Source organism: Microtus pennsylvanicus, chromosome 11, assembly GCF_037038515.1.
Source record: "Microtus pennsylvanicus isolate mMicPen1 chromosome 11, mMicPen1.hap1, whole genome shotgun sequence".
NCBI lineage: Eukaryota > Metazoa > Chordata > Mammalia > Rodentia > Cricetidae > Microtus > Microtus pennsylvanicus.
Genome location: NC_134589.1, coordinates 3,195,318 through 3,215,348, shown reverse-complemented (window position 1 = coordinate 3,215,348; position 20,031 = coordinate 3,195,318). Strand labels below are relative to the sequence as shown.

At 54.3% G+C, this 20,031-nt stretch overlaps 1 protein-coding gene across 4 annotated transcripts in view; it reads right to left on the bottom strand.

Moving 5' to 3' along the window:
• Nucleotides 1–18,695, bottom strand: part of Rbfox3 (RNA binding fox-1 homolog 3) — a 421,435-nt gene extending 402,740 nt beyond the window's left edge. Inside the window, exon 1 of one of the 4 annotated variants that reach the window (XM_075989932.1) lies at nt 18,376–18,695. The gene's annotated coding sequence lies outside the window, so the exon portion shown is untranslated. The remainder of the gene's footprint in view (nt 1–18,375) is intronic. The other 3 variants (XM_075989931.1, XM_075989935.1, XM_075989937.1) reach the window with 3 other exon arrangements.
• Nucleotides 18,696–20,031: the final 1,336 nt, after the last annotated feature.

The following is a 20,031-nucleotide window of genomic DNA, read 5'->3' as shown; positions in this document are numbered from 1 at the left end:
TGATGTGATTGTCTCCGGCAAACACTCGCTTTCTTTTTTGTGTCTGGATTTCCGAGCTGCTGGATGGGGAAGCGGGCGCACAGTCTCTCCCGCCACACCTGGCTCGAGTTCAGGTCCCGGACGTGGACAGAAGGTCATCTGTCCTGGCCCAGTGCCTGTCCCACCATGGCAGGTCCGGTCATGAGGGCCAGGAGAGGAAATTGAGAGAAGGCAACAGCAGCGAGTTCCAGGACAGACAGCGGCTTCCTGTATAAGCCTAGGACTCAAGTACCTCAGAGACCATCCATCAACCCTTATCAGTCAACGGTTTTGAGGTTCAAGGGGACAGAGAGGGGGTGTATGATGGAAGAAAAAGACCCTATCTCTGTTCACATTCCCAGGACCAAAGTTCCCTCCCACAACCCCACAACACAAAACATTTAGTATATGCCAGAGAGGTTGGGGTTTATGACCCTCTGACCAATGCTTGTTGCTGGGAATAGAAGCAATCATGGAGCCTAAACCCTGTTGGGGGATAGCGTAGCTGGAAAAGACTTGCCTCAAAAGCAAGAGGAGCAAAGTTTAAGCCCCATATCCATGTAAAAAACCAGGCATGACAGCATATATCTGTAATACCAGGACTGGGGAGGTAGAGACAGGAGAGTCCCTGGCACTTGATAGCCAGTCAATCTAGTCTGATCAGTGAGTCCAGGGCCGATGAGAGAGGCTGTATCAGAGGATGTAGATGGTGTTCATGAGAATGACACTGGAGGCCACCCTCCGACCTCCTCATGCATGAGCACACATATACACATACATGCACATACAACCAAATATATATATCTTTAAAGACTAAAGGAAGACACCTAGAAACAAAACCTTCATTCCAGAACGTTCTGAATAAAGCTGTGGGGAGGACATGATGTGGGCAGCAGAGACTTGAAGAATCAGCCCTAACACTTGGGAAACAGCTGGGTTCTGGAGAGGACAGAGAGGGAACCAGCCTGTGGGGCCTGAGGCCAGCACTCACTGGGTGCACCTTGCTCTTGGTGCTAACCAATCCTCTACTGCAGGCAACCTAACAAGTGGGTGTGTTGAGGCACAGACTTTCTAAGCCTCAGTACTGCTGCTCAGCCCTGAGCTCGGAGTCTTGCTCCTAGCTGAGCCTGTGAGCCTTTCCAGGAAGGAAGTGTGACAAGAGTCAGTGTCTTAAATATAAAAACGCAAATGGGCATGGCATCCAGTGTTGGGAATATGTTATTTTAAGATGGTTGCTTTTGTTTATGTTGCATTTGTTTAACTCGGTGAAGCTGTGTTACTTTGCCTGTCTAGAACACCTGATGGTCTAATAAAGAGCTGAATGGCCAATAGCAAGGCAGGAGAAAGGATGGGCAGGGCTGGCAGGCAGAGAGAATATAGAGAAGGAGAAAAGTGGGGGAAGGGGTTCAGAGTAGTAGCCCGAGAAGGAGGAGGGCATCAGGGGCAGCCATCCAGGTATACAGTCATCCATGAGAAAGAGTAGGACTTGAAGAAGAGAGAGAACGGGAAAAACACAGAGGCCAAAGGGGAGACGGGGATAATGTAAGAAAAGTGGGCAAGACACAGCCAAGCTAAGGCCGGACGTTTAAAATAAGAATAAGACTCCACATGTGATTCATCTGAGAACTGGGTGGCGGGCACCCCAAAAAAGTCCAAAGAGCATAACACTGTAATACTACAATTCAGAGTCAGGGCTTGAGATCTCAAAGGTTGTGCTTCAAGCTTTCCACCAAGGAGCAGAGGGTCCAGTCTCATTCTGATACCCAGAGGCCAGAAGGCAGGCAGCAACAGCCCTACCCAGGAGACACAAGGAAGGTGTCATGGCTGCCATCATCAGCCCACCCTGAAAGTCCTCAGAACCACAGTGGCACTAGGGTTCCCACGTGCCATTTCTCCTAACTGATGCTTTGTGGAATTCACACACTGCCAAAGGGTTTCTGCTCTGTCCTTGAAGAGGACCCCAGACTGCATAACATCAACACATGCCCTGGCCAAGGCTGAGTCACCGGAGCCCTGGCAAGGGATGCCCCTCGAGACCTGCTGCAACGATACTGCCCTCCCCCTCCAGAAGATCTACCCCTGCTGCTGCCTGGAGCAACCGCATGGAAGGTAGTAACACCCACCCATCCTCCCAAAGAAGGTAAAGACAGACCAATGCAACCACCAAGAGACAAAGTCAACTAGACCATAAGGATCAAACACCAAGACACACGGATTCCCAGAGCAAACCCCACCCTGCAGGCCTGGGATTCTTTCCCTGACCTAGGCTCCAAGTACCCCCAGCCCAGAACCTGCTCACTTGGCAATCATATTTGTAAAGCATCTACCATGTGCAAGGCACCGAAGAACCCAAATACAAGATGAAAAATAGGGTCCCACACTTTAAGACATGGTCCGAAATGTTAAAGCATGGATGCCCTTCCCTACCGATCCGCAGAAACTGCACGTAGTCCACTGTACAGACAAGGCCATGTTCTGAACCCCACATTGTGATGGACATCAGCGAGAGGGGGCATTGTGGGAGAAAGCGTGCCAAGCAGACAGTGAAGGAACGGGCTGGTCCCTCACTGCACATGGACTAAGCCTCCCAGAAACCTTCACAGAGGGAAAGCAAGGTTGCAGACCCTTTCTTGTGGACAGCAGCATCTTGAATGTTGCAAAAACAATCATGGAAGCCGGGCGATGGTGGCGCACGCCTTTAATTCCAGCACTCGGGAGGCAGAGGCACGCGGATCTCTGTGAGTTCGAGACCAGCCTGGTCTACAAGAGCTAGTTCCAGGACAGGCTCCAAAGCCACAGAGAAACCCTGTCTTGAAAAACCAAAAAAAAAAAAAACCCAAAACCAAAAACAAACAAACAAACAAAAAAAACAATCATGGAGACCAGCCTGGTAATGGAGAAATCCACAGCACTTGCATTGGCTAAATATAAATAGTATTGATCTGTCTGCCATCTTGAATTAGCCATTCTACTCCCGTCCTCCATCAATAGCCACGAGTCGATTCCTTGACGAAGGAATTGCTGCAGTCAGTCCCAGGAGCGGGCACCTGGAAGAGTCTCTAGATAGCTTCCAGAATATTCTCAGCTTCATCTTGAGCAACCTAGAACCCTCTAGAGCCATCAGGAATCTTTCAGAAAAACCCAGAACCCTCCTCAACACTATTCTCTCCACTCTCTCTCCTTCATCTGCTCCTCGATCTAAACCCAGCAAAGGAAGCTCACAGACAAACAGACCTGAGAGCCCCTCCTCTTTGCAAGTGTCCCGCTGATTGGCAGTTCATCCTGACTCCCCAGATGATTTATTCAACCACTCCCAAGTTCATGGCCGACAAGAAGGAAGCTTCTAGGGCTGGCAGCACCTGCAGGGCACCACCTTGCCACTGCTGACACTGTGGGGAGACTCAAGGCCCACTTCCTCTGCGGATCAGAAATCCAAGGAGATGTCCTGTAGACCAGCAGATGCCATGTCCCCATGGGGGCTCCTTCTCCGACCCCATGCTTCTAATCGGAAGCCTGTGGTGGGTACACTGCAGCACCAGGCTGGGGTCTGGCGCTCCTAGATTCTCCTCTACACCAGCCGATCCCGTGAGCCACCAGAGACGTGAAGATCAGAGACTAGACATCCCACAGGGCCACTTGCCAGACAGCCAGGCAGGACAGAGTTCAAAGGCCACAAATGCCCCTGCCCAGCCCTCAGAATCCCTCTAATCCTGACTGGAGACCTCCAGGGGCTCTGGGGACAGCAAGTCTCCTCTGTGGTTTCTGCCTGGTGCTTGCTAACAAGCGAAAGAGACAGGTGCACAAACACCCACCCAATCTGTCACCTTCCATTTTCCCTCACCAGTGCCGAATTCAGATCCCAGAAAAGAGTGCTGAGGACAGCTGCCCATAAGGAAGGCCCTGTGTGTCCTCCTCGCAGACGCCCTCCATGGCTACTGCCCTGAGAGCAGCCGCAGCTCACATATGTACCCAGTACCATGCACGAATTCAAACCTTGATGTCTTTGTCACTTATTTAGCCTAACGGGCATCACAGGATGCTCCAGGAGAGACACACAAGTCAGTTTGGGCCTCGGTTTCCCACCTGCCAGCCACGGTGCGTATGCAACCCAACTGCTTCCTCGAGAAAGTACTGCCTGGTGTCGTGGGTGTGTACATTTGCCAAAACGGCAACACAAGAGTGTGTGTTCACTGCCCGCCTTGCTGCTGACGTGGCCCTGATGAGGAAAAGCAAACCTGGCCTAAGTAGAAACATGAGTCTGCCAGCCCAGTGGTACCCAAAAAGCTCAGGTATGCATCAGGAGTAAGTGAGGGCTGGCCATTGAGCAGACAAGAGAGCTACCGTCTTCCGTAGACTTAGGGAAGGCTTTCAGTGCCTGGCCCGGCTCAAGGGATGGAAACAAGAGCCGTAACCCAAACTCCCTGCAGTCTCCATGCTGTTGTGTGGCCTCAGAGCTCAGCACCAGGCTGTGAGGAGGGGTGGGATGTCCTAGCAATGGAGTGTGACAGGAAGCGCTGTGCACAGGAGACCCAGGTAAGGTCCTCATTTGTCACCCACGCCCCTCCCCATGGAATGTGTCTGCTGGTTCCAGTCAGTGTGCTCACCCTGCTGAGTGTCCCACACAAGCTGGGGAGAAACTCAGCCTCTCTCTGTGGCCAATAGGAAGCATTCTCCCACCCCCTGAAACTCCTGGGCTGTAGGGTCCCCAGTGCAGAAATGGCCAGCCACTCATCCCTACAGGTGGGAGGGGCAGCCAGACCCCATGGCACAGCATACAGGTGAGTACTGCCTGTAGCTGGCCTCGTCTCCATGCGACTGAGCACATGGCTATCATGTGTGGTATATGTGATATAGGCCTATATTATCATATGTGTATGTAGGTGGTACCCGGCAGGTGCAGCCAGCCCTAGAAGCTTCCTTCTTGTCGGCCATGAACTTGGGAGTGGTTGAATAAATCATCCTGGGGTCAGGGTGAATTGCCATCTGTAGGAATAGCATACATATCTGCAATCCAACTGAGAAACATATATATATAGATAAAATCAAATAATAATGCTGCCCTGGGAGACCCACTGAGCCTCAGCAGATAACATACCAAGGTCTCGTACAGGAAGAAGTCAAATCAAAGGGGTCCTGTTGGGCTCCTACTCTGCCTAAGCCTCTCTCTTTCTCCTTTCCTTCACCACCCACCTCCCCACCAAAGGGCCTGGTCAGAGAGCACGGGATCAACACAGCTGTGTAATGGGCCGGCTGGAAGGGGCCAACAGGTGCAGGATGCCTTAGGCACTGCTGCCCGGTCAGGTACAACCAGGCACAAGCGAGCTCTAGGGAAGAGAGCCAACAGAGACAGCCGCACGCAGGCACGTCTCCGCCTTGTTAAGGACCTTAACTTAGTTCTCCTGGCTATAATTATTTTAGCGTGGGAGACCAGTTCTGTCTCCAGAGTCTCAGAAGCACGATACCAAAATCTCACACTCTGTGGTCCTGGAAAATCCCCATTCTCTGGTTCCTTCCCTCCATGCAAGAGCTCCACAGGAGCGGGTGAAGGAGGCCTGGATGAAGGGCTTAATTCCTACTCGATGGCTTCCCTTAGAACAAGAGCAACCCAGGCTCTGCAGAGGCCTTGGAAGTAACCATGGCAACTCAGGGGCGTTTAAAACAATGTTTGTGAGTTTAGGGTTACCCAGAGCCTGGGTGGCTTAGGTGCTAGCCTTCTTTAAGGCAGCAGAGTCTAGAGCAACACTTCCGGGAGCCCTGTGGGGGCAGTGTCCAAGGAACTGCCTCTAGGCTCCTGCTGCCTTCAGCAGGGTCTCACCTTGGCCCCAGAATCTCAGTCCCTGGCCCCATGCATCACAAGCGCACAGACATGCATACACACACACACACACACACACACACACACTCACCAAAATAAAAACAAACCACCACCACCACCAAACCATATACTACTGGGTGAGAAGAAGACACATTCGGGAGAGTGAAGAAGCCTTGGATTCAGTTAGGTCTGGGGGCACATGCTTGTAACACTACAGTGCAGAAGGTAGACTTAGGAGGACCAGAAGTTCAAGGTCATCCTCAGCTTTAACTCCAACTGGTGAGGAGCCTGGTATATGAAGGATCCAGGTGAGCTCAGTGAAGATAAACGCGGGTCATTGTCCCAGGGCCGCCCTTCTTCGAGTAGGGAGCAACAGTCAAGATCCACAAGGGTAGCCTCCTGCCTACGCACGGCCACACTTCACAAGCACAGATGCATGCGAGCATGCACGTGCCACCAGTCACCAGGAGGGACTGCTGCAGCAGGCAGCACTGAAGTGCGACCTCCGTGGTGGCTGCAGTGTCAATGGCACAATGGCAGGGCCCGGCCTGGCCCTGCCTGCATTCTGCACGCTGAGTTTATTGCACACTGACTCTGGGGGAGAGAAGAGCGTGTGTCATGGCTGCTTCGGTGGCCAAGGCTGGGGCTGTGAAAAGGGGAAGAATTTTTTTTTAAAGGAAGAAAAATCCTAAATGGCCTTTCAGCCTTTCGGCGCACATAATTGTAGTATCCGAGTTAATGAAAGGCCTGGCCTGCTGGCTGGCTGAATAACCGCTAATGCCACAGCTCGGGCCTCACAGGGAGCAGCTCCATCTCCGTGTGGAAATCAGACCACAGTGGGGTGGCGGGAGGGGCGGAGAAGGAGGAGGGGAAACCTGCGAAATAAAGAGCGCTTCCAGGAACGACAAGTCTCCCACGCGGGATCATATTGGCAATTAGCCGGTGGGAGGCCTGCGGAGTGCTGGCATCTCCTCACCACAAAGACAAAGTTTCCTTGAGGAACCTGCCAGCATCTTCAAGGTACTGAAATAACACGCAGAACAAATGAAGAAGAATGACTGTGGGGTTTGGCTGCCGCTTTAAAGTCCGGCGCCTGGCAGCCTCACGGAGGCGCGTGAGGGTCAGACACACAAAGAGGTCGAGAGAGTCCAAGAAATGAGCATGCACGTACACTCATGACATGCTATACGTGCATGTGAGGGCAGGGACACGCAAGCGTTCATAAGCATGCATGTGTGCAATGCACCCAACACGCAGGATACGTATCCTCACATCTGCACACACATGCATGTGTGTGCCTCGACACACCTAGAAATCTGTGCACACACACCCTGGAGTGTGGCTTTCACGTTGGCCAGACGCAGAGGATAAGCACACTGTAAAGGGGATACTGGGAATTTCCCCCCTAAGTCCTCCAGGGTGAACGGCATTAGTAAGAAGGCACAGGGGCTCCAGGCTCCAACTCGGGGAGGCTCAGAGAATATCGACCTCCCACACAGTCTCTTCTGGAATCTTCCGTGCCGAAGGATCCTGCTTAAAGGCCCTGGGAAGCAGCCTGCACGGCTGTCTGTGGAGGTGACTGATTTATCCCAGCCATCCTGCCTCCTAACAACCAGCTCTCCTCCAGGCCTGCACAGCTTTAATTGTCCATCAAGCAGGGCAGGGAGGGACTGTAAATCTTTCGTCCGGGCCGCCTGACCTCCAACAGCTGCCCCCTTGCCAGATCTCACCTGGAGAGCTGGCTTAGAAGGACAGAGAGGAAAATGGGGACCAGGCACAGGAGGAGAAAGTGATTGGGGGGTGGTGTCACAGACACGGAGGGGACTTAGGACTGCATTCGGCTGCTGTGACCCAAAGGTGGGCGCTGCATGGCAATGCTGCAGCTGGAGTCTGAGTCAGGACCTCTCTTCCGAGTGTGCTGGCTAGGTGCAGTACCCTTCGAATTCTCCAGGAGGGATCACCCCACCCTGAGGCTAACTGTATCCCAGAGTTCCCTTGGCTAACTGTAAAACTAAACCACTCAGAAGGGAAATACTGGCAAAGGAGGTTTTCCTGAAGTCCTCACGGTGTCACCAGACCTGACCATGACCCAAGGACTTCCCGGGTATGCCTGGAGATCTTCACATCCGGAAGCCCACCGTCCCCCATCCCCTGTCTGCACCAACAGCCCAGACATCTTCTGTAATTCCGGTATACATTAACGTGTCTCAAAGTGGCGAGCGGTTTGAAGTTAGGAAGGCTCCTTGCTCGCCTTTGCTTCCTAACACTCATTTGGTTCATGGAGAGTCGTCCTTAGGGCCTGCAGTTCCCCAAGGCAGGCCTGTGTATCTTCTCCCTAGGATCTGAGGGGAACATACCGAGGAAGAGGAGAAATTAGTGCCCTGGAAGACGAGCAAGCTGACGACTTCTGAGGAAGGATGAGTCTGTGGAGGATTGGTGCCTTCAGCCTAGGAAATGTGACCCCACAGTTTAGTCCTGTCTGTTCTGAGGGGACTTAGGGCTGTGTCAGCTGCTGTGACCCTACGGGCTGGCACCCCTGCGACATCAGCTGCTGCTCAAGCATGGATGAGGGAGGAAAGACAAAGCCAGCATCTACAATACAATCAACACACAGACACCACTAGACAGACATTCTAATTTAAGGCAAGCTCGTCTAGAGTGCCTGCCAGGGGATGGTGCACAGTCAAAGTGTGTAGATTCTTTTAGTTTGTTGTTCGTTGTTTTTTTTTTTTGAGATAGGGTTTCTCTGTGTTACCACCTAGCTGTCCTGGAACTCACTCTGTAGACCAGGCTGGCCTCAAACACCCAGAGATCTGCCTGCCTCTGCCTCTGCCTCCCACGTGCTGGAATTAAAGAACCCAGATAAGAACCAGATGTTGTTCTTTATTTAAAAAAAATATTTAGTTGTGTATCTGTGCACTTACATGAGTATACATAATTCCAAGGACAACTTCGGTGTGGGGGTGTCCTCCTCTGTAATGCTGCCCACCCCATTTCAAACAGGGTTTCTCACTGGGCTGGACTTCACCAATTGGGCTAGAATGACTGGCCAGTGAGCTCCCAGGGTCCTCCTGTCTCCACCTCCCCATTGTTGGGATTACAACCACCTGCCACCATGCCAGCCGCTTACATGCTTTCTGGGGTTTGAACTTGGATCCTCATGCTTGCAAGGCAAGTGCCTTACCAGCTGAGCCACCTCTCCAGTCCCTATTTGTCTAAGTGTCCTAAGATAAGATGCATGGTGAGAAAGAAAGACGTGAGACGTGCGTGCTGGCAGACAGCTCTCTGATGTTCCTCTCAGACTCTATAGGCCAGGGAAAGAACAGTGCCCCCCATAACAAACACGTCATCACCCTCCAACTCCTGTCCCTGTCTTCTGGGCACCACTGAAGGCACGCAGCTGTCTCGGTATCAAGCGAGCTGCCTTGTGGGCTGTCAAGGAGTGTTGATTACAATATTACGCCACTGACAACCATAATTCTCACCTTAAGTTCCTCCGGTACCTCTCTTTTCTGCTAAGATTCCAAAGCACTTGACTAATGTACCCTCGGATAGCACCGCCTCGAGGCCCCATTATAGGCCTTTAGAGAGAACGCAGGGAGGAAGCTTGAGATCCCATGCCCACCCGCAGTGCGCCGGCAGCCTGTGCAGGCAGCCCCTGTGGGCCTGGTTCCCCCTCGCCTGCCCCTGCATCAGTCCCCCCAGCAGCTGAGCTTAATGACATCTCCTCCCTCCGCGAGGGAGCGTCGATATCTCAGGGAGGAGGGCCACTCTCTGTTTATGTCTAATGGGTCTCTCAGAGCTACACTTTGCTTTTTCATGTGCAGAGTCCTGAGACCCCAGAAACATCTCCATGCTGCGGGTGGGGTGAGGTGTATTCTCTCAGCTCAGGAGGGAATGCCCTAGCGGCCAGTTACAGGCACAGAGGCATCCAAGATGGTGGGGATGGTGATTGTGACAGTCCTCCTCCGAGCTGGCTGTGACAGGCACCCCATCCACATAACAAGCCAAAGCGCCCACTGTCCTACTAGAGTCAGGTGTGGTTTCCCAGATTCCCAACAGGAGGGGAGGCAGGAGGCACACCCAGCGGGCACTGACCCCCAGGGCACTGTGACCCCGAATGCAGTCATTTTTAGACTGGACCTCAGTCTCCCACCCAGCCACAGGTTCTCCTGAGTATGAGCTGCCAGGTTCTAACCTGGTCACCCCCCACCCCACAGGTCACCATAGCAAGGAAGGGTCATCTGGCATCCCTGCATCACTGTGATGCTGAACCAGGTCCTGTCACCTGTGAGGTCACCTGTGCAGGCACCTGTGAGGGCACCTGTGTGGGCACCTGTGAGATCACCTGGAGCTACAAGAAAATAGGATCATCTCAAAGCCAGGCAGCAGTTCTGAAGCTCCCTCATCCCTGACCCTCGTGGACCCCAGCCCATGCTTGCTCCCCTTCCACCTCCCCCAAGCAGGTGTCACCTATACAGAGGTCTACACCAGGCAGGCCCGGAGCCTCGGTGGAGCACCTGCAGCTGCAGTGATTGTCCTGGGTGATGCAGCCAGCAAGCCTGTGTCCCCTACCATAACAGGCTGCAGCCAACCAGTCAGGACCAGAAGCCAGCTCGGGCCCCACCGTCCTTGCAGACAGCACAACACGGGTGTGTGGACCATCTCCCACACATAGGCTCTGTGGTCTTGTAAATAGTTTGCGCCCACCTTTGCTTCTCCCAGGACTGTGTTCTTTTGCATTGTCCATCCGACTGTCCCAGGCGACAAACAGGTGCTTCTATTTTTTTTTCCATTTTCATGTGTGTGTGGTGCTTCTGTGTACGGGTGCATGCTTGCATGTGGAGGGGCACATGTGTGGGCGTGGGTACAAGTCATGTGTAGGCTGAGGTTGATGTCAGGAGCCATCCTCGATCTAGATCATCCTTCCACCTCGTTCGCTGAGTCAGGGCCTCTCAATCAAACCCAGAACTCACCAATATGGCTAGTCTCGACAGTCAGCTCGTTCTGAGGATCAGCTACCTCTGCCTTTCAAGGCTGGAATTACAGCAAACAACCATACCCACCCGGAATTCCACTTGGGTTCTGAGGATCTGAACCCACGTCCTCACACTGGCACACCGAGCACTTTCACCACTGAACATCTCCTCAACCTGCCCGAGCCTTCGGGAAGCTAGCAGTGACGGCGCATGAGTTGGGACACTAGTGGAGGTCATTAGGAGCCCACACGCACACGGAGAAGAAAGCACCAAACTCAGTTTCCCCCCCGCCTTAGATCTCAAGGTGATGGTAACGTGGGGATTGCACAGTGTGTGCTGACCTCCTGTGAACCTAGAACTTAGGAGGTCACCCTAAGCCGCTGGAGGTGAGGTTCTATGGCAGAGGACTTGCCTGGCGTGTATAAGGCCCTGGCTCCAGCCCCAGCATGACAAAAAATAAATAATACGTTTTTAAGTCCTCTTGATGTGTCTCTGATAGGGACAAGGTCCTTCTCACAGCTACAAGCACCAACAGGAAAGAGGGATGGGAGGTAGGAGTCACCAGCAGGCCCTTCAATTTAGACTCTGGGGTGTTACCTGGCACTCAATTCCTAAGGAGAATATTCCAGAAAAAATACAGACCTTTTCCCCCTTTAGCACAGTGAACAAACCACTCATCTGAACTCAGAATTTGAACTGTTAGAATTGAATGAGAAACAACTTTTTTCATGTTTTATTTTAATTTGTACATATATGTAGGTATATGTGTGTGGATGCGGATGTCCATAAAGTCCAGAGGTGCCTGATGCCCCTGGAGCTGGAGGTACAGGCAGTTGTGGGCTGTCTGATGTGGGTGCTGGGAACTGAACTGAGGTCATCTATAAAAGCAGTACACACGGCTGAGCCATCTCTCTAGCCCAAGAAATCACGGCTAAGTGTAAATCTTGCTTCAAACCGAATCCATCTTTTTAAAATTATTGTATTATTTTATACGTGTGTATGTTTGTCAGCACATGACTGTGCACTCTATGTATACAGTGCCTGCCCTCAGAGGCCAGAAGAGGGCACTGGATCCCCTGGAACTGGAGTTACAGGGGCTATGAGCCACCATGGAGGTGTTGGGAATTGAACTCTGGTCCTCTAGAAGATTAGCCAATGCTTTTTACCACTGAGCCATTACTCCAGCCCCCTGATCCCATCTTTTTTTTTTTTTTAACACATGTAAAGCTCATGTCTTTGGGCTTCAGTAGAATTTATAGAGAGTCTCATTTGAGAGCAGCCAGCTTGTCTACTCTCATCTTCCTTGCCTTAGAGAAAATACTTCTGCCACACAAGGCCAAGCACCTGAACCGTTGCTTTCTTGGAACCCTAAGGCACCCCTAAGACAGTGAGGACAACAACCATTTCTGCTGTCTTCACCTTTACATCTCAGTTGGTGGCAAAGACAAGGAGGCCTCAGTGAGCGGAGCCCAGCCCTTGGTGTCTGAGCTGCTCACAGACAGAAATCTGAATGGATCTTAGGTCTGTGCACCACTGTCCTGGCTGCCTAGTGGCTAAGACCCTAATGTGAGGATACATGTTAGGCTTTGTTTAAGTGAAGGGAAGTTTTAAAGCAAGACCATGTGCCTTGGAGAAGAAAACGCACCTCTGGTACAGGAGGTCACTTTGTAATCTCAACTCCCAGGCCCCGCTGCACCAAGGACAACCACAGTGACTGGAAGTGGCACCTGTCTGGACACAGGCAGTCTCTTTAGCTGCAAACCGGGCTGATTTCTAAAAGAGCTATGTGCTGGTTTCAGTGAGATGCTCCAATAGTCGTGGACATCTAATTACTCGGTCCCCGGTTGGTGACATGTGTGCCCTTCTTCGAGGAAATATGTCATTGAGGGTGGATGTTGAGAGTCTCACGACCCCTCTCTGCTTCCTGCTTGCAGACCAGGTTGCGTGCCCTCAGCTTCTTGCCCCTGCCTCCGCGCCTTCACTCCACCATCACAGACCCTTAGCCCTCCAGCATCATTAACTCCAAGAAAACGCGTCTTTCTACAAGTTGCCTTTGCTATGGTGTTTTATTGCAGCCATAGGAGATTATTTAATAGAGGTTGCAGCCGACAGTTCTCATGACCTGGTCCCTCTGTGGGCTTCCAGGCACAGCCCATCAGTGTATGAAGGAGCAGCACCCCTACCCAGGCAGCAGCCCAGCAGCCAGTGGAGACCGCGTGTGGAGGAACTAGTAGGGAGGGCAGCAGCCCTCCACATGCTTCTGGCCCCCAGACTGGTGACAGGCCTCTGTCTGCACAGCGACATTCGGTGAGTGAATATGCACTCCTCGAGACACGCATAGTCTCCTTCTAGTAGGAATGCTTTCTGGCCTCAACTAAGGGGGTCTCGAGAAAGAACCGTGATGGAGACTCCTCTGCTCTCAGGCCGGACAGGATACTAAAGACCTCCCAGGGGTTGGTATAGTAAGGGGAGAAGAGGGCTCTCTCAGTCAGAGGAGGTGGGAGCTGGCCATGTACCATGCGGAATGGAGAGCGGAAGCAAAGGAAGGTGATTTTCTTCTATTTTTACTCCCAAAGAGTTTTCTGTAGTCTGCAGGTCCTTTCTTCAGGAGTGTGTGTTGGGGAGGTGGAGGGGAACAGCCCACCTCATCCTTGTTCTCTCTCTCTCTCTCTCTCTCTCTCTCTCTCTCTCTCTCTCTCTCTGTCTCTCTCTCTCCTGCCTCTGTGCCATGGCCTCCTTGCCAAGCAATCAAGAGAAATGGCAGATGGAGGCAGGAGGGTATAGAGAGCTTGCCCCTCAGCCCTGGAACCGGCAGCAGCCAGATGACATGCAGCCAGGGAAGCCAAGAGGCACAAGAGCCTTGGCCTGCAGAGACCAGGCCCCTCCCACAGAGCTCCTCTTTGCTTTTGAAAAACACAGATATGGAGGCTTTATGTCTACAGACACTGTGGACCCGAATCCGACAGGAAGGCACACTCGGAGATGATGGCATCATTAACACCAGCTTCAACTTGATGTAAACCTAGAGCCGCCTGGAAAGAGGGAACCTCAGTTGAAGAGCTGCCAAGATCAGGCGTGTCTGTAGGACATTTTCTTAATTGCTACTTGATCCAGGAGTACCCAGCCCACTGCTGGGGATGCCAGCCCTGAGCAGGTAGTTCTGGGCTGCATAAGAAAAGTAGTGGAGCAAGCCAGAGGAAGCATTCCTCCACAGTCTCTGCTTGAGGTCCTGAATGACTTCTCTCAGTGATGGACTATAATCTGTAAGATGCAATAAACCTCTTCTTCAAGTCTCATTTGGTCAGAGTTTCATCACAGCAATGGAGAAGCAGGCTAGAACAGACCCCAAACGCAAAAGAAAAGCCTGTCTTTTCCCAAGCCATGTGACCTCCTCTTGCTGACCATCCCTCCCAGTTCAGCTTCTCCCTCTAGAGTCCAACCTCTGTGCAAACGCAGTGTGTGTGTATGTGTGTGTGTGTGCGCGCGCGCACTTGAGCTTGCCCCAGGCTGCCAGAGGAAACAATCTCACATGTAGTAGCAGATCTTAATACTCTTCATTATCTCAAGTCACCTTCTGAGGCATGTTTTGGTGTCAAGTGAGTGTTGGGGAAGCTGTGATAACACGGTAATTTACTAAGAGCGTGGCACGGAAGAGCGTGATTATCAGGTACGTCAGAATGGGTCCCTGGGCATTCCTGCCAGAATGCTACTCCTTCAGCAGTGGCTCTGGCACGGAGCAGGCCCTATATACACCTAGGAATTGCTCGCATCCCGCCACTGGCAGCTACCCTGACTCTCATGGGCAATGGCGGGAAATCCCAAAAGCATCCACCCAACCCAGCAAGAACCAGGGTTGGAGGAAGGAGAGTGAAGCAGAATATAAAAATCAAAAAAGAGACCCTGCCGCCTCAGACAGCAGCGGACTTCAGAGAGGCAGCAGAAAACAAGATGTTTAGGCTGCCTGAATGTTTCATGAACCTGTGAAAATATCGGGCTGCTTTAGAGAATAAGGGGTGGTAGGCAGCTAATCAAAAAGATGTTGGTGCAAATGGGAGGTGTCTGCGAAGCTGGGGCCCACGCAGGCAGGAAGACCTGCAGCAGGCGAGGACGTGGGGGAAAGGCGGGCTCCCCGGCAGAAACAGCTCCATGCAAGGGGGGGGAGCTTTGGAGATGGTCTCCACCCTCCCCCTTCACTTGTTTAAAAATAAAAAATTCCTCTCCGTGCGTCAGCTGCGTGCCAGGCTCCATTTGTCTTTATAACAGAGTACCAGGCAGGAGTGAAGGAGATAAATAAACACAGAGAGACAACCGACCAAACCTCACTGGCTCACCGATGGACTGGGGGAGGTGAGCCTCGTGCCGCAGTCACTGAGAAATAACATTTCAATCTTGATCCATGCCCACCGACAGATTCGCCTCCCCTTACTGCCCCGGTTATCCCCCTCCCTGGTCGTCCATGTTCCCCCTATAGTCTCGCCCCACACACACACACACTCACACACACACACACACACACACTCACACACACTCACACACACACACACACACACACTTCTATGTTTGACAGATGCTCTACTGGACCAAGCCTTCCTGTTCAATTCCACAGTCTTTCCAGGTCCAAAAGATGTTCTGCACTGTGGGGGAGGGAAGGGCAAATCAACCAGACCCTTACCCTGAGAAGCAGGGCCTAAGCTACCCAGCAAGGGAACAGGATACCAGCTCATGCCCAGACATCCAGTCCTTCCTTCTCTCTTGAGTGGCTGCACACTGGGGAACAGTTCCCAGGAGGCCTCCTTGCTGTAATTACCTCTGCGATGGCCTGGATTGCCCTGACCCTGGTGACACAGGGTCTTCTCCTCTACCCTCCAAGCAGGATGAGGACCAGCATGCCCCATCTCAGTGGTCCTAGGACACAGGCAGAAGTGGCAGGAGAGTGGAACAGGGGCAGCTAAGCCCTGGACCTGTCCTTGGTGCTGCCGCCCTCTGCGCGGCTGCGTTCAGGTCGGCCTTCGCTCACCCAGATCAGCTGCGGCTCTGCCTGAGGTCGTGGAGCTTTTGCAGGGAAGGCAAAGAAATAACATTGCTGGAGGCCCGACCTATAGGGACTTTCCTAGACTTCGGCATCTTCCTATGTCTTAGGAGACCTGACTGGGGGAAGGAGGTGGGGGGAGAGGAACACTTAGGTATCTCTTAGGTAGGCCTCAAGGAGGACAGCACAGAGTAATTGTCCAGGTTCTCTCATTGGCAGGAATGAAAAGGCGAGCAGAGCAGTGAGAAACGTTGATTCTGTACCAGAAATCCTCAATGGCTCTGTGCAAACATCCTGCACGACCTGGCCCACCCTCCCCTGGCACTCAGTTGCCTCCCTGGGAGTATCTGATGGGGCCTGACGTGCCCCCTGCAGCTCTGCCTCGGCTCTCTAGTCTCTTGTAGGCTCCCCATCTACCCCCTCTCCGTCATCCGCGTGGGGACAGCCCAGCATTTCGAGAAGCTCCAAGTCTAGCCGGGAAAGGAGGGGTTAAGCGCTGCTTCTCCGAGTGTGCAGTGCGCTCAGCTCCCACGCAGGGAGGCCTCTGGTCCCCACGGAGGGCGGAGGCGGCTGTTCGGTCCTCCCTCCGGGCCCAGGGGAGCTCCCTGCCCGCGGGAGATGGAGGGTCTGGTCCTGAGAAGGCACCCCCTGCCCCATGCGCCCACCCTGCAGCGGCCCTGGCAGCCTGGCAGTCACCAGCGCCCCGCTTCCATCAGCAGGCACCTTCTCTACAACTTTCTCCTTCCCAATAGTCGCTCACCTGGAGGGTCTGGTTTTAATTAGTGTAATATCCCCGTTACCAGCTCGGTCTGATTAAGACATCCGCCCCGATCCGCGACGCGCACTTAATGAGCACGTTCTGCCGTAATGTTTGTACTCCCCCCCCCCCCATTTTATTTTTCAGACCAGTAAAACTAAAGCTGGTTTCTGCTGAAAGATCTCATTACCTGAGACCCTACTCCATTAGCCCCATACCTGCCTGGACGCTCTGGGCCCCCAGCCTCCCCGCTGCGTCCCGAGGTGTTCCCAGCCTAGCCAGCGTTTGTGACATAAAATTAACGACCCTGCCCGCATCAGAAGGCACTTCACCTCCAGCTAGAGGAGGAAGGGACTTGCCCAGAAGGAAGGATCCCTTAGTCCCGAGCCTTAGCTTCCACTGTGGGTGTCTCTCGCGCGCATCAAGAGACTACAGACGCCACTAGCGTCCTTTTTAAAAGTGACCATTAAATAATTAGGTGCCTCTGAGAAGCAGAATCCAAAAGGGGGAGCTGGGAGGTGCCTCTACCATCCAGGACTCTCCTCACCTCGATGCGCTCCCCCCAACACACACACACACACACACACACACACACACACACACACCAGCCAACGACGACGACGTCAGTGGGCTTCAGTAACAGCCAACCCCCAACCTCATGTGAGACCCAGGATCCTGGGTCGGCTCCAGCTATCTAATGGGGGTCTCAATGCCCCTCTGGTGGCCATACCTTGCTCCGGGTACAGACTGGGTGCGGGACCAAATCAGCCAGGACACTGAGGGGATGCGTGTCAATGAATAAGAGCGAAGCTTCCCCACAGAGCCCCCAAATGAGCGCCCACCTGAAGTCAACCCCTGACGCCACTCTCCCGAGAAGAGCCCCAGGCAAACCCCACCGCCTTCTGTGGCCACTCAGAAAGTTTGGGCAAGGGGTGTGCAGGCCACCTTAGCAAGGCTTCCCTAGCCAGGCTGTCCCAGCCCTGTAGCTGCGCTGAAGCAAGCAGCAGCCCCAGATCCATGCTCACGCTGCCACTGGGAAGACTCAGCCCGGAGCGCCCCCAGCTCGCGGGCTGGAGGGCCCTGCGCACCATCCGCTCCCGCTGCTCCGTTCCACGCACGCCGGGGCGCTGCGGGCCCTGGTACCCCCAAGGGAATCAAGAGATACCTTAGCCCTCCCACAACTCCTTAGTGTCTTAGTCCTTCGGTCGGTTCTCCTCCCGCTGGACCCCAGCAGCCCTTCCTGGCCTAGGAGTGGCAAGAGTCTCACGCCGCAGCGCAGCAGGGTCGCCAGCCCCGCTTCCAGCTGCGCGGGTTGGGGCCGCCTCCCAGATGCGCCCCGCGGGCCGGGATCTCCGCGCGCCACGGCTTCCCCTAGTCTGGGAGTTCCCAGAGCCGGGCATTGTGCCGCCGCCGCCGCCGCCGCCACGGCCACGCAGCGCGCGGGACTCCCCGGTGTCTCCATGGAGCCTGACCTCGGGCCTTCCCATTCACAAAATCTCCCCTCTGGTTTCCCGGCTGAGCCGGGAGCCGCGACCTCAGCCCCCGCAGAACTCGGAAACCCCGACCTCGTACGCGAACCCCTGACCCCCAAGGGCGCCACCCTTTCCCCATGCGACCTCAGGTCTGTCCCCTGTCTCGCTCCACAACCCCGCGTCTTCGCCGGCCCCGCCTCCCACTGCGGGGTCCCGCGCGCCCCTCCCTGGGCCGTACCCACAGCCCCAGCCGCCTCCTCGAGATGGTCGTGACCGAGGTGGAAGCCCAGGGTCTGGCTACTCACGGGTTCAGCGCTCCCCGCGGCAGGTGACGGGGCCCCGGCGGCCATGCCCCAGCTGCATCCCCGCTGCCCCGGCAAGCCGGCGGCAAGGGACGCGAGAGGCCGGCTTGGAACGGTGGTGGCGGCGGCGGCGTCTCCGGCGTCCACAAGAGCTGCTGGGGGCTGGTGCCCGGCTGCTGTCCGAGGAGGTTTCCGCTGGCTCTAGAGGAACGGCTCCTGCTCCGTGTCCCCGCTCCGCTTGCCTCGCCGACTCTCTCTCTCTCTCTCTCTCTCTCTCTCTCTCTCTCTCTCTCTCTCTCTCTCTCTCTCTCTCTCTCCTCCCCCCCCCCCCCCCGTTCCTCTGGCTGGCTCGGCTGGAGCGAGAAGGCAGCAGGAGCACGCGGCGGCGGTGGCGGTGGTGGTGGCGGCACAGGGAGAGCGGGCAGCTCTGCGAGGGAGGGAGGGGGCTTCAGCGGTAGCACGGCTAGGGAAGGCAGCGGGGCAGGGAGGGCCAAGAGCTAACGGAATGTGGCCACAGGAGCCCTGGAGTCCCAGCTCCAGTCTCGTATAACAGGGATGCGTAGGGTGGTACGACTTGCAGGGTACCCTAGAGCCCAGTGGCAGCTGGGTTCTTTCGAGCGCCGCCCCCCTCCCCTCCCCGGGGTCCCACCTCCCCTCCCTCCTTCCCTTCCTCTGAGCGACCTCAATGTGAGTCAGCCCTAGCGACTCTTAGCAGGACCCCTTCACCCCCATCCCGTTGGAAATGGTTTCTTTTGCTCTACCCAGGGGTCCCTAGAAAGACTTGGTCTCTGAGCGGCAGGAATGAATGTCCCCTCCCCCACACCTCTCCAGCCAGTCTGCTATGCCCGCGCCTCCTAACTGGCCGCTAGGGAAGACCCTTAACAAGCCTGGAGTTTCATGCCTTGCCTTCCTGAGAATCACAGCAAAGGGAGCAAGGAGGCCTACCCTGGAACAGGACACGGAGAGGGTGCTATACTTGTTCCCGCTGACAATGCGTGCCCTTAAATATTCCTATGGCCTGAAATCAGAAGAGTGTAAATTATAGTTCTCAGCCTCCCCCAACCCAGAGAAAAGGAGCCTAGCATAGGGTCCGAGGTCTGGCATCTCTAATCCTGAAAAGGAAGAGAGGCTGGACAGAGAGCAGCCCCTCTGGGGCCCGCATGATGAGGCCCAGGTATAACAGTGGGGTCCCTGGCACTCAACTCCAAAGGTCAGCAAAGGGTCTAGACAGTTCCCAAAGGGTTGGACTAGACCTGGCTACTATGCTAATCTAGAAGATCAAAGTAAAAGGCAAGCACCATGCATGCAATGCCTGGACTGGGGGACCTGCACTCTCAAGGGACATTGCCAGTCCGAAAACAAACAGATCAAACTCCGTGCTCCAGGTTGCTGGGTGCTGTTTCTAGAACAACCATCTTCCTCTTGCCCCTAACCACAGCTTTCAGTCTGAGGCCCACATCATGGAAGCTGGGGCTTTGTGGGCAGGGGGATTAGAACGGAGGGGTGAGCAGGGCTCTGGGGTGCTCTCTGGCTCTGGGCTGCCTTTCCCGAAGAGCGAGGCTGCCTGCTCAAGGCCTTTTAATTTCTAGTCCTATGGCCTGTCGGGACCATTGATCTGTCTTGCCCAGTGGGAATCATATACTTCAGGAGAAAGTGAGA